Source organism: Schistocerca piceifrons, chromosome X (assembly GCF_021461385.2).
Source record: "Schistocerca piceifrons isolate TAMUIC-IGC-003096 chromosome X, iqSchPice1.1, whole genome shotgun sequence".
NCBI classification, from domain to species: domain Eukaryota; kingdom Metazoa; phylum Arthropoda; class Insecta; order Orthoptera; family Acrididae; genus Schistocerca; species Schistocerca piceifrons.
The window spans coordinates 341,129,888-341,142,598 of NC_060149.1; the positions used below are offsets into that span (position 1 = coordinate 341,129,888).

The following is a 12,711-nucleotide window of genomic DNA, read 5'->3' on the forward strand; positions in this document are numbered from 1 at the left end:
TGCCTCTCGCCGAATAGCGTCGCAGGCGTCGTGAACACGCTGCCGAAGGGTCGGCACACCAGGAACTGGTTCCGCATACACAGCGCTTTTCAGATGCATACAGAGGCAAAAATCCAGGGGTTCAAGTCCGGTGATCAGCAGGCCATGCTACAGGGCCTCCGTGTCCTATACAACGTGCTGGGAAGATGTTGCTGAGGTGTCGGCGAACTGTAATGCGGAAGTGGGGTTGTGCTCCCTCATTCAGTAACCACACAACCTGTCGTGTTGTCAAAAGCACATTCTCAAGCAGCCCAGGCAGAGGGTTTCCGCAGGAAGTCCAGGTACGTTCCTTCGTCGAGGCGTTGTAGAATTATAACCGGTCCAAGTATATGGTCGCCAGCCCGCCCAGTTAGCCGTGCGGTCTAACGCACGGCTTTCCGGCTTGGGAAGGAGCGCCTGGTCCCCGGCACGAATCCGACTGGCGGACTTGTGTCGAGGTCCGGTGAGCCGGCCAGTCTGTGGATGGTTTTTAGGCGGTTTTCCATCTGCCTCGGCGAACGCGAGCTAGTTCCCCTTATTCCGCCTCAGCTACAATATGTCGGCGAATGCTGCGCAAACAAGTTCTCCACGTACGCGTACACCACCATTACTCTACCACGCAAACATAGGGGCTACACTCGTCAGGTGTGAGACGGGGGAGAGGGGGGGTCCACAGGGGGCTGAACCGTACAATAACCCTAAAAGAGTGGTTCGGTGTTCGACCTGTTTCCGACATGAATACCGGACCAGCTGCTTACATTATGCTGCATGTCACACAGCCTGCAACACTCAAGGAACACACGGTAAGTGGTGAGAGGAGCTTCCAATCGTAAGCGCTATCTATTGTGGAAACGATGTATTCCCGGACACATGTTCACAGGACCTTTTTTCCTCCATTTCCAGTCAAAAATCCGTCTCTGCAGTTTGTGAGTTTTATTGATGTTCACCCTTTATAATGGCTGTATCTTTGTTGCAAACATGTTACTAGTATCATTCTGAGATGGCTGTTGAATTTTGATACTGGAAAGAGAGCCTGTTATCGAGCAGTTTCAAAGTTCCGTTGTGATGGCAGAAAATGCACTCGCTGTGTGAGTAAGTAATCTGATCGTGTTCCCAGCGAATTGCGCATCACAACTTCACACAGAAGCGTTGTGCGTGTCCGGCGCCGAAACGGGAAGCCCTTAATCCGTTTTGCAAGCTGTGCAACGCTGAATCATTAGCTGGCCATCCGTGTGCTGGGGACGCTTAGTAAGTGATCAGCTTAGGACGGGAGTGAAGCGGCAAGCGTGGACACGCTGCCACAGCGCGTGCCGCAACCGCTCCCACGCCCTTCCTTGCAGCCCGCACCTGCTGCACTCGACACTGTGGCCCACATAAGGCAACACAGAAGACAGCGACCTCGCTGAGTCTCTGAAGCCAAGTATCGGGTCAACAACTGTAACTTAAAAACTCTTCCGTTGGTCCGTGTCTGCTTAAAAGAACATGGGAGTGTGTAAAACATTTTGTTCAATTTCCTCCCCAAACTAGTTTCAGCGAAATATCGCTATCATTAGTGGCTTTCTTTATACTAAAACATGCAAATTTAGGATCGTTACAAAACAATACGAAAAAGGTAATTACATGTATAATGTTTGATTCCAGATAGTGTATTGTGTGAACAGTTTTATAATACTTTTCTACTTTTGAGTCACTGCATGATTTATGTTTCCGTTTTCTCGGCGTACGGCATGTCATCTGCAACGGTATGAGCGGCTGTTATTAATAAATATGAAAATGTGAACTCACATACGTCGTGTTCCAGTATTGGGAATTGCGATAGTGTTGTGAATACTGTTTTGGTGGGCACTAGGTATAACGTAATCTGGCCTGTACTCATGTTGGATGGTCGGCTTGTAGCTGCTCTAAAAAACACTGAAAATCAAAACATTAGGCAGTCTTGCTGTTCGCGTGTGTCGCGAAATGTATTGCGGTTGCGAGAAGGATTTGAAAACTGTTGTAGGAGTTATGATGATTTCTGTTACTTACTTAGGTCTCTGTGCGTGAAAGCGCGCGCGCGCGCGCGTGTGTGTGTGTGTGTGTGTGTGTGTGTGTGTGTGTGTGTGTGTGTGTCGGGGGGGGGGGGGGGGGATGAGGAGTAGTGGATCCAAACAGTACACATGTAATGACGTTTTGTAGTGACGTTAATTTTGCATGTTTTAGAATAAAGAAACTAACTGATGGTGACGATATTTCGCTGAAACTAGTTTGGGAAAGAAATTAAAGAAAAGACTTTTGTGTCAAGGCAGACCCACAATTTCAGTCGTATAGATGGTTCTTCAGAGCAAAGAGATTGCAAGCTAGTTAAACAATAAAACTAAAGTGTGGTGATACATTACAATATGTATGCTGATTTATGGAAATTTCAGAATGACTAAGCAATTCTTTACCAATACGTTAAGTCTTGAACCCATTCCTAGATATATTTTCTTGTTCGTCTACTATATTACATCTTATCTAATCTGAAGCTATTTTATTGAAAAACTTAAACAGAATAATGAATAATGAGAGCGACGGGCATCGTGTACACACCTCAGAACCAATATGAGTTAAATCAACAGTATTAAATTATCATCAAATCCACCTGAGTAACAGCTTTTTACCATAAAATCCATCATAAACAAAAGTCTGTTGTAATCCACCTCCTCTTAATCATAAACTGCACATTCATCTAAAGTATTTTATCTACATCTACATCTACATGTATACTCCGCAAACCACCCAACGCTGTGTGGCGGAGGGCACTTTACGTGCCACTGTCATTACCTCCCTTTCCTGTTCCAGTCGCGTATGGTTCGCGGGAAGAACGACTGTCTGAAAGCCTCCGTGCGCGCTCTAATCTCTCGAATTTTACATTCGTGATCTCGTCGGGAGGTATAAGTAGGGGGAAGCAATATATTCGATACCTCATCCAGAAACGCACCCTCTCGAAACCTGGCGAGCAAGCTACACCGCGATGCAGAGCGCCTCTCTTGCAGAGTCTGCCACTTGAGTTTGTTAAACATCTCCGTAACGCTATCACGGTTACCAAATAACCCTGTGACGAAACGCGCCGCTCTTCTTTGGATCTTCTCAATCTCCTCCGTCAACCCGATCTGGTACGGATCCCACACTGATGAGCAATACTCAAGTATAGGTCGAACGAGTGTTTTGTAAGCCACCTCCTTTGTTGATGGACTACATTTTGTAAGGACTCTCCCAATGACTCTCAACCTGGTACCCGCCTTACCAACAATTAATTTTATATGAACATTCCACTTCAAATCGTTCCGCACGCATACTCCCAGATATTTTACAGAAGTAAATGCTACCAGTGTTTTTTCTGCTATCATATAATCATACAATAAAGGATCCTTCTTTCTATGTATTCGTAATACATTACATTTGTCTATGTTAAGGGTCAGTTGCCACTCGCTGCACCAAGTGCCTATCCGCTGCAGATCTTCCTGCATTTCGCTACAATTTTCTAATGCAGCAACTTCTATGTATACTACAGTATCATCCGCGAAAAGCCGCATGGAACTTCCGACACTATCTACTAGGTCATTTATATATACTGTGAAAAGCAATGGTCCCCTAACACTCCCCTGTGGCACGCCAGAGGTTACTTTAACGTCTGTAGACGTCTCTCCATGGATAACAACATGCTGTGTTCTGTTTGCTGAAAAACTCATCAATCCAGCCACACAGCTGGTCTGATATTCCGTAGGCTCTTACTTTGTTTATCAGGCAACAGTGCGCAACTGTATCGAACGCCTTCCGGAAGTCAAGAAAAATAGCATCTACCTGGGAGCCTGTATCTAATATTTTCTGGGTCTCATGAACAAATAAAGCGAGTTGGGTCTCACACGATCGCTGTTTCCGGAATCCATGTTGATTCCTTCATAGCAGATTCTGGGTTTCCAAAAACGACATGATACTCGAGCAAAAAACATGTTCTAAAATTCTACAACAGATCGACGTCAGAGATATAGGTCTATAGTTTTGCGCATCTGCTCGACGACTCTTCTTGAAGACTGGGACTACCTGTGCTCTTTTCCAATCATTTGGAACCTTCCGTTCCTCTAGAGACTTGCGGTACACGGCTGTTAGAAGGGGGGCAAGTTCTTTCGCGTACTCTGTGTAGAATCAAATTGGTATCCCGTCAGGTCCAGTGGACTTTCCTCTGTTGAGTGATTCCAGTTGCTTTTCTATTCCTTGGACCCTTATTTCGATGTCAGCCATTTTTTCGTTTGTGCGAGGATTTAGAGAAGGAACTGCAGTGCGGTCTTCCTCTGTGAAACAGCTTTGGAAAAAGGTCTTTAGTATTTCAGCTTTACGCGTGACATCCTCTGTTTCAATGCCATCATCATCTCGGAGTGTCTGGATATGCTGTTTCGAGCATAATCTGATTCGCAGCTGAATTTCAATGAACTGGTTAAGACAGTTTCCTAGCAACGCTAGTGTAGCGTGCATACCATACTTTATAATTATAAATCAATAAATTTGTTACCCCAAAAAGATTTTCTGATAACGAAGATATACAAACAAATAAAGCACGTAGAATCAATAGTGTATTATCAATCATGGGGTAGATTCCCCTGAATGGAATGAAATACCGCCAAATTCTTTGTTTTTAAGGACCTTAAGTAGTAATGTCCTTGTGAGTATAGTTAACACTTAAAATAATAAGTCTTTACAAAGGAAACTTTGTTTGTTACGGGGACTCGAACTCTGATCTGATTATTGCAATAAGTTATTGGCCCATCCGATCACGCTGTCATGATTGACACAATCTTTCACTGCCGCTGATGTTTGCCTCCCATTCTTTCTTTTTAGCCATCGGTCTACTGACTACCTTGATACCGCCCACCATGAACGACTTCCTTGGGCCAAACTCTTCATCTCAAAGTAGCATGTACATCCTACTTCCTCAATTATTTGTTGAATATATTGCAGTCTGTGTCTTTCAAAATGGTTCAAATGGCTCTGAGCACTATGGGACTTAACATCTACGGTCATCAGTCCCCTAGAACTTAGAACTACTTGAACCTAACTAACCTAAGGACATCACACAACACCCAGTCATCACGAGACAGAGAAAATCCCTGACCCCTCCGGGAATCGAACCCGAGAACCCGGGCGTGGGAAGCGAGAACGCTGCCGCACGACCTGTGTCTTTCCCTATGGTTTATACCCTCTGCAGCTCCCTCTGGTACCATGGAATTTATTCCCTAATGTCTGAACACATACCCTGTCATCCACTCCTGCCTTCTTGTCAGTGTTTTCCATGTATTCCTGTGTTCTCCCATTGTGTGGAGAACTTCCTCATTCCTTACCTTACCAGTGCACCTAATTTCTATTTCTTTGTATAGCACGCTTCGATTCCCTTCTCTTACCGTTTCCCAACCGTTCACGATTCATTACAATATGATGCTGTGCGTTCTTAAAAATTTCTTCCTAAAATTAAAACCAGTGTCTGGTGCTAATATACTTCTGCAATCAGAGGTTCAAAACACGATGTAACTGATATTAATACCACTGGGAAGGGAAATGGAGGAAAACAGTGAAGTTGAAAGTTTGAAGCAGACTGGAGGCGCGCTCGGAAACCTCAAACAGTTGAAGCGGTTCCTCGCGATAGACAGAAGCCAAGATTCGAACCCAATGTTGCATACATTTTCATTTGTCACCACATATTCATTATTTTTCAGATACAGCAATCCTAAAGATTTCAGAGAAATGATTTCATTTCATTTCTTCATCTCCATTTATACCAGTCGCTGCAATTCAGGTAATATAATTAATATGAATTATTTAATTTTCACGAAAGAGCCATACAGCTCGGTAATGAATGACGTTACCAACAGCGAACCATGAAACGTGAAGCTCAAATCAACCCGAATGTTGCTTTCAACTCCATAGTGCTTTACTAGACACGGTCCGATTTGAGGTAGTATGTCCTTTTGTTATCCAGCCTTTGAACTGACTTACCCGGCCTTCGAAAAGACTTACCCAGCTAGTGAACCATGTAGGAACTAATTCAGCATAAAATCAAGATTCTGCTGGGATGTTTCGTATGAGAGTGTAATTGTTAGATGAAATGCCTTGCATAATTCTCAGTCCTTAACAAGTTCATAACGTTGGTCCCATTTTCAAAAGCGAGTTGAAAAAACGGGACGTGTATAAAACGATTGTACTATGTCTATCTCCAAAACTCTTTGACAAATTAGCTTCGAAAACACAAAAATATTATGACACCGTATATTTGTGGACTAACAAAAAATCTTGTCATACAAAAATGTTTGTAGCAGCTAAACTCACTGCATCACGATTTGGATGCGTTGTGTGGAGACTTGCCTTTCTGGGGAAAGTAAATTAGAATTGATAATGGCTGTAAAGAGAGAGACAAGCGTTTCGTTCTGTTTGATTTTTTTTCTTTTTTAAAGCTGCTTTACTGAAGCTGATTCTGCAAAACGACACAGCTGATCTTGTTCGTCATTTTACCTCCAATATGTGCTGCCTCTAAATGACCTTGCCGCCGAAGGTACGTTAAATCCTATTCTTTCTTCTTCCTTTTGTATTACACGTTTAGGTACTCATATTTTCCATAATCTGATTCGCAGCTGTATTTCAATGAACTGGTTAAGACAGTTTCCTAGCAAAGCTAGTGTAGCGTGCATGCCATAACCTTTAGGTGTATGAAATTATTAGAGGCATCTGAACGAAAATGGATCAGTGGGTTAGTAACCGAAAACTGTCAGTGAATAATTACTGTCTCGAAAGTCGTTTGCATAAACTATATCTTTCAGGGATACGAGACAGTACGGGCCATCTCGTGTGTATTTTTGATAAAATTATATTAGTTTTCTGAGACCATGATGCCTACTTTTCTTTTTTTCAAAAAATTTAAAGCCGTCGTCCAACAGATCTAGGTACTGAACTAGTGTTAGGGGCGAAACCGATTATAGCGGAGTGAACGACGTTATACGTCTCCATGAAAACAAAGCTCACATATTTCACCTCAAGTTTTTATTTGGAAATAGTTCAATATCCGCTACCCAGAAATGAACTCTCTTCAAATGTTTTCACATTTCTGGAAAGTTGAGGAAGAATATTCATGGTCACAAGTTTACGACGGAAAACTGTGTGAGCGGTTGGCGTACCGACAGCGACCCATGAGCTTGCACAGGAGGGTACTAACACCGAAGTCTTCCAGAGGGCTGAAAGTATGAAAGTCCACGAAAACTACTTTCCGAGACACTAAATCTTCATCATCATCTTCCAGATAAGAACCAGACTTGCTCGACCGTACCTACAACCTCTTCGCCGATGGGGCGAAAGTATCTTAATCCGCCTTCCGTTTTTTGCTTCACTATCACCAGGTTAAGCAAAATATTCACGTATATGAACACAAATTTTTAGTGTTGTTCTCTACAAGATTTCAGAATGACACCATGGTAAATCGTTTATGGAACGTCTAGGTAGCAGTTAAAGATGTAACAGTAAGGCATAGACCTCTTGGATGCGAAGTTCGTAGACAAACTCTCCGTCCAAGTGCAATGCAGAACACTATTTCAGTTTGTGACCACTGCTAAATACTATCCGAATTAATCTGTTGCGGTTCGGAGAGGCAGCTTTTATGCGAAACTTAACTCGTGACGTGGAATATTATTTGGCTGTATAGCTTCGAGAGCATTTTGTACTACAAAAATGTGCTTCTTTTTATCACCAGTAGTTAAGTATTTACAACGCTACACTTCGAAGCAGAAGGTAGACAGGAATGAATGGTTCCTACGGCTTTAGAGAGCAGGATACGACTACTGCAGTAACAGCAAGCTACACGTTTCACTTGTTGTAAAGGAACCTTTTATCATCCTTGAGTTTCTAGGTTATATTTCAGGGACATTTGCGACCGGCCCTGTTTAACAACCTACTGCGCCTGACAGCAGAACAACAAAAAGCTGCGAAACTTTTACGCGCATACTGGGTAAAAAGTTCTTTAGCCTTCGATACTACACGTCGCGACGGGAACACTTTGACACAATAGGGCACTGTGATTAACGAAATTTTTATACCATTCAGCAGTATGAAAGAAAGCTACACATCATCCTTCTCTCTTAACGGCATAATACTTAAACTGATCTGTGACGCACTTTAACTACTCGTACTGACGGTGGACAACGCCCGCCGTATACCGTATACGAGTCATTCAGTAAGCTACATCTCCGCAGGGGCGTCCAGATAGGGAACACTTGAGGACCTCTCAGTCTAGACTGTAAACTTGCTGAACCCGGGGTTCCTGATATGGAGGCCGGTCATTGGCTCCAGTCCTCTAGTATCGTAAGGTCTGAGTACTTTGCAGAAGTTGCTGTTAGGCATGACATCGGACAGCATGGGTCTTACTTAACAGCCTAACTGACAAGGAGATAGGAACCATGTTTGCAGACCTTCGCTTGAACGTTTGCTAAGTGCTTTTTGAGTAAATGGCAGTTGAGGCCAAACAACCGTTGAAAGGAAACCTCTGCGTCACCTGTCATATACTAACTGTATCAGGCTTACCAACAAGAACGGTGCCCTATGTGTGTCAACAGTGTTTCTCTAGAATCTCAAATGGCTCTGAGCACTATGAGACTTAACATCTGAGGTCATCAGTCCCCTAGAACTTAGAACTACTTAAACCTAACTAACCTAAGGACATCACACACATCCATGTCCGAGGCAGGATTCGAACCTGCGACCGTAGCAGTCGCGCGGTTCCGGACTGAGCGCCTAGAACCGCTAGACCACCGCGGCCGGCTCTAGAATCTCATGAGACTACTGTGGAGCCCATTAAGTTGACGAAAGCAAAGCTCTGTGGTTCACGTGGAACGATAGGAATTAATAACATCCAACAGAATACATGGCATCATGTGGGTAGCTCTCCCGAAAAAAAAACATTAGTAATAGTAGTAGCAGTAGTAGTGGTAGTTCTATTCATCTATAGATCTCTTTAACGAGGATATAGAACATATCTTGGTATTAAAATTTACGAACAACAAAAATAAAGTAATTCGCATACACAGACATTTACAGACTTGCAGGTCTAGAATGACGTGGATTGGACTTGTAGTCAGTCGGCCGTGGCCTTGTAGTAGGAACCATCCCGGCATTTGTCTGAAATAATTTAGGGAAATCACGGAAAACCTAAATCAGGATGGCTGGAGGAAGACTGGACCCTCCACCCTCCCCAACACACGACTACTCAGTTTGTAACAGTGCTACCTCATTTGGTTTACCCCTCGTGTACAGTACTGTTTCACAAATACGTTATTTAATAACGATAAGAGGATAATTCTACAGTGTTCATTCATTTCTCACTCACAGCTACTGCACACACTATACACTCATTTTTTATAACACTACGTACACTGTCAGCTAATGTAAGGACCATTTTGTGCACCGCAACTTCACGTTTGCTGACCGGAAAAAATCTGAGTTAGGATCACTGTATAACGAGTGGGATGTTGAGCTCAGGAAGAGGATAACGTTTTAGTATGATACACTGCAAAGCTTTGGGAGTAAGTTTTACCAGAAAAGGAAAAAATAAGGAAAAAGTATAGTGTGAAAGTGTTATGAGGATATTTAGATGTTTTATTATCGTTATTATTATTTACATGCGTTGGATTTCTTACCAAACGCCTGCTCTGTGATAGCTAAGTCGATCTTCACTGTATAGAAAGTATGGATTAACATGAACTTTTAACTGCGTTTTAAATAATTTTGTTTTAGAAATTTCTTTAATCTCCTTCGGCAATTTACTGTAAAATATTTTTCCTTGGTAGAAAAACGCTCTGTTCAGTTTTATGTTTCTCATTTCTCGTTAAATTTAATTCAGTCTACATCTTGTTCCATGGTCATGGGCAGGGCTGCTCGTGCACTAATGACCGATGATTTACATCTATATGGATACTCTGCAAATCACATTTAAGTGCCTGGCAGAAGGTTCATCGAACCACCTTCACAATAATTCTCTCTTATTCCAATTTCGTACAGCACGCCGAAAAAGCGAACACCTATACCTGATTTCCCTTATTTTATTACGGTGATGCCAATGGCCTTGCTGCAGTGGTAACACCGATTCCCGTCATATCACCGAAGTTAAGCGCTGTCGGGCTGGGCTAGCACTTGGACGGGTGACCATCCTGTCTGCCGAGCGCTGTTGGCAAGCAGGGTGCACTCAGCCCTTGTAAGGCAAACTGAGGAGCTACTTGATTGAAAAGTAGCGGCTCCGGTCTCGTAAACTGACATACGGCCGGGAGACCGATGTGCTGACCACATGCCCTCCATATCCGCATCAAGTGACGCTTGTTGGCTGAGAATGACACGGCGGCCGTTCTGTACCGTTGGGCCTTCCAAGGCCTATTCGCACGGAGAGAGTTTTATTAAGATGATCGTTTCTGCCTACGTAGGTCGGCGTCAACAAAATATTTTCGTATTCGGAGGAGAAAAATGGTGACTAAAATTTCGTGAGGAGATTCCGACGCAACGAAACACGTCTTTCTTTTAATGATGTCCACCCCAAATTTTGTTTTATTTCAGTGACACTCTCTCCCCTATTTGGCGATAATACAAAATGTGCAGCCCTTCTTTGAACTTTCACGATGTACTCCGTCAATCCTATCTGGTAAGGATCCTACACTGGGCAGCAATATTCTAAAAGAGGACGGACAAGCGTAGTGTAGGCAGTCACTTTAGCGGATCTCTTACATTTTCTTCGTGTCCTGCCAATAAAACGCGGTATTTGGTGTTATTTTTGATGTTTACAGCTGTTTGATAAATTTTGTAAAATGAAGAAACCGCATAACAGTCGCTGAATCAACAATCTTTTTTTGCATAGGCGATCGGGTTTGGAGCGCTTAAAGTTCCATCATCTGGTGTAAACAGTAACAATGAAAATATTATCTTCCAAGACAATGGGACGTGACCCTCAGGTTATGAAAAAAAGTCAGATATGAAACAACATAGTTCAAATTTCTAAAATAAAAGGATGAACAGGATATTACTTACAAATAAAATTCCTTAACACTCTGAGGTCGTCCTCACTCCAAGGTTCTCATGGAACAAAAGTTCCGTGTCAAAAGAGTAAAAAGAAAAAAAAAACAAAAAAAACAAAAAAAAAAACATCACGACCGGAAACCGAACGTCACCACAAGCATACAACATGTAGGATGCAATACATATGGGAAGGGAAAACACTTATTGTGTGGAATTACTTACATAAATTCCATAAAAACCGTTCCCCCTTGCCGCCCCGACCGGGAACAGGAATTCTAAGCAATGCTACACAATGAACACTGAGAGCACAAGCGACGCATAGAGCAGGTGCTGTATGAATCAGGCATGTGATTGGTAAACTGTTTAAACCGGAGAAACGGAAAGTGGCAGCAGAAAGGAGACGGAACCATCACAACAATAGGAGGCTAGAGAACCTGTACATCTAAAATCAGGGAAAAATATTACGTTACAGACACACTTTGAGGTAATCTCCAAGAACGATTTCGTATCGAGCGCGCGGGCTATATAAAACGTGCGATTCTACGTACTTCGACCATAGGACTCTGGTGGCGCACGTTATGAACAATGATTACAGTGTTCACAAGAGCAACGACAAAAGGCGAACGTTTGCTAAGGTACAATTAATTAGAAATGAAAGTATTAACTTTCCTTACTGTAGTCGTCAGCCACGTTTTCTTCATGCACTGTTCCACGTGTTGTATAAGCCGCCGGCAGCAGTCCTTTTTTTACCATAAACTAGGTGCACTCTTGCTATGTCAGTCAAAAATATCGAGAGAGTGTCAGGAAGATAAGTTTTTCCACGCACCCGCAGTTCGTGGAAATATGGGTATTGGAAGAGGCAGAGTTCGTCCCTATATCTTGGATGTTCCTCTCTGTTCTCTTGTGACACTGGACGCAGTACAGTTGAAAAGGAAAATCAACATCCGCACCTTTCTAGCGAAGTTTCACTGATTCTACACAATCCCTTCTATCTTATTTGGAAGCAATCCTAAGTCCCAAAAAATTTGAAACAACTTTCCACACCACACAACGGAAGAATTAGTTTTCACTTTGTTAGACCATAAGCACTCGAAACTGCAACGGTTTCACTCATTGCTATTTACAACCGAAATTGATAAACTATATTCCCCTAGCAACACACTAAACATTTACCGTAATTCGCGCCACCAGCATCATGTGGTCGACATCGAGTTGCACATTCGATATACAGGGTTAACATTAATGAAACCGACCAGCGGCAGGTACGGATTCGTGACTGGAAATGGAGGAAAAAAGGTCCTAAGAACATGTGTCCGGAAATGTTAGGTGTGCGTGCAACGACAACAAAATGGTTCAAATGGCTCTGAGCATTATGGGACTTAACTTCTGAGGTCATCAGTCCCCTAGAACTTAGAACTACTTAAACCTAACTAACCTAAGGACATCACACACATCCATGCCCGAAGCAGGATTCGAACCTGCGACCGTAGCCGTCGCGCGGTTCCAAACTGAAGCGCCTAGAACCACACGGCAACAAGGCCGGCCGATCAGCCGAAAACCAACTCGCACTTTTATCATATGGCGTACAGTAAGCCTTGGATCAAGGCACTCAGGTAGATGCAATATTTTGCGATTTACGGAAAC

The 12,711-nt window shown here is 43.0% G+C and overlaps 1 protein-coding gene across 7 annotated transcripts in view; it reads right to left on the reverse strand.

The window, feature by feature from the left end:
• The window catches only part of LOC124721404 (protein O-linked-mannose beta-1,2-N-acetylglucosaminyltransferase 1-like), a 2,183,308-nt gene that overhangs the window by 1,268,679 nt on the left and 901,918 nt on the right, over positions 1-12,711 (reverse strand). The gene's annotated exons all lie outside the window — the stretch shown is intronic.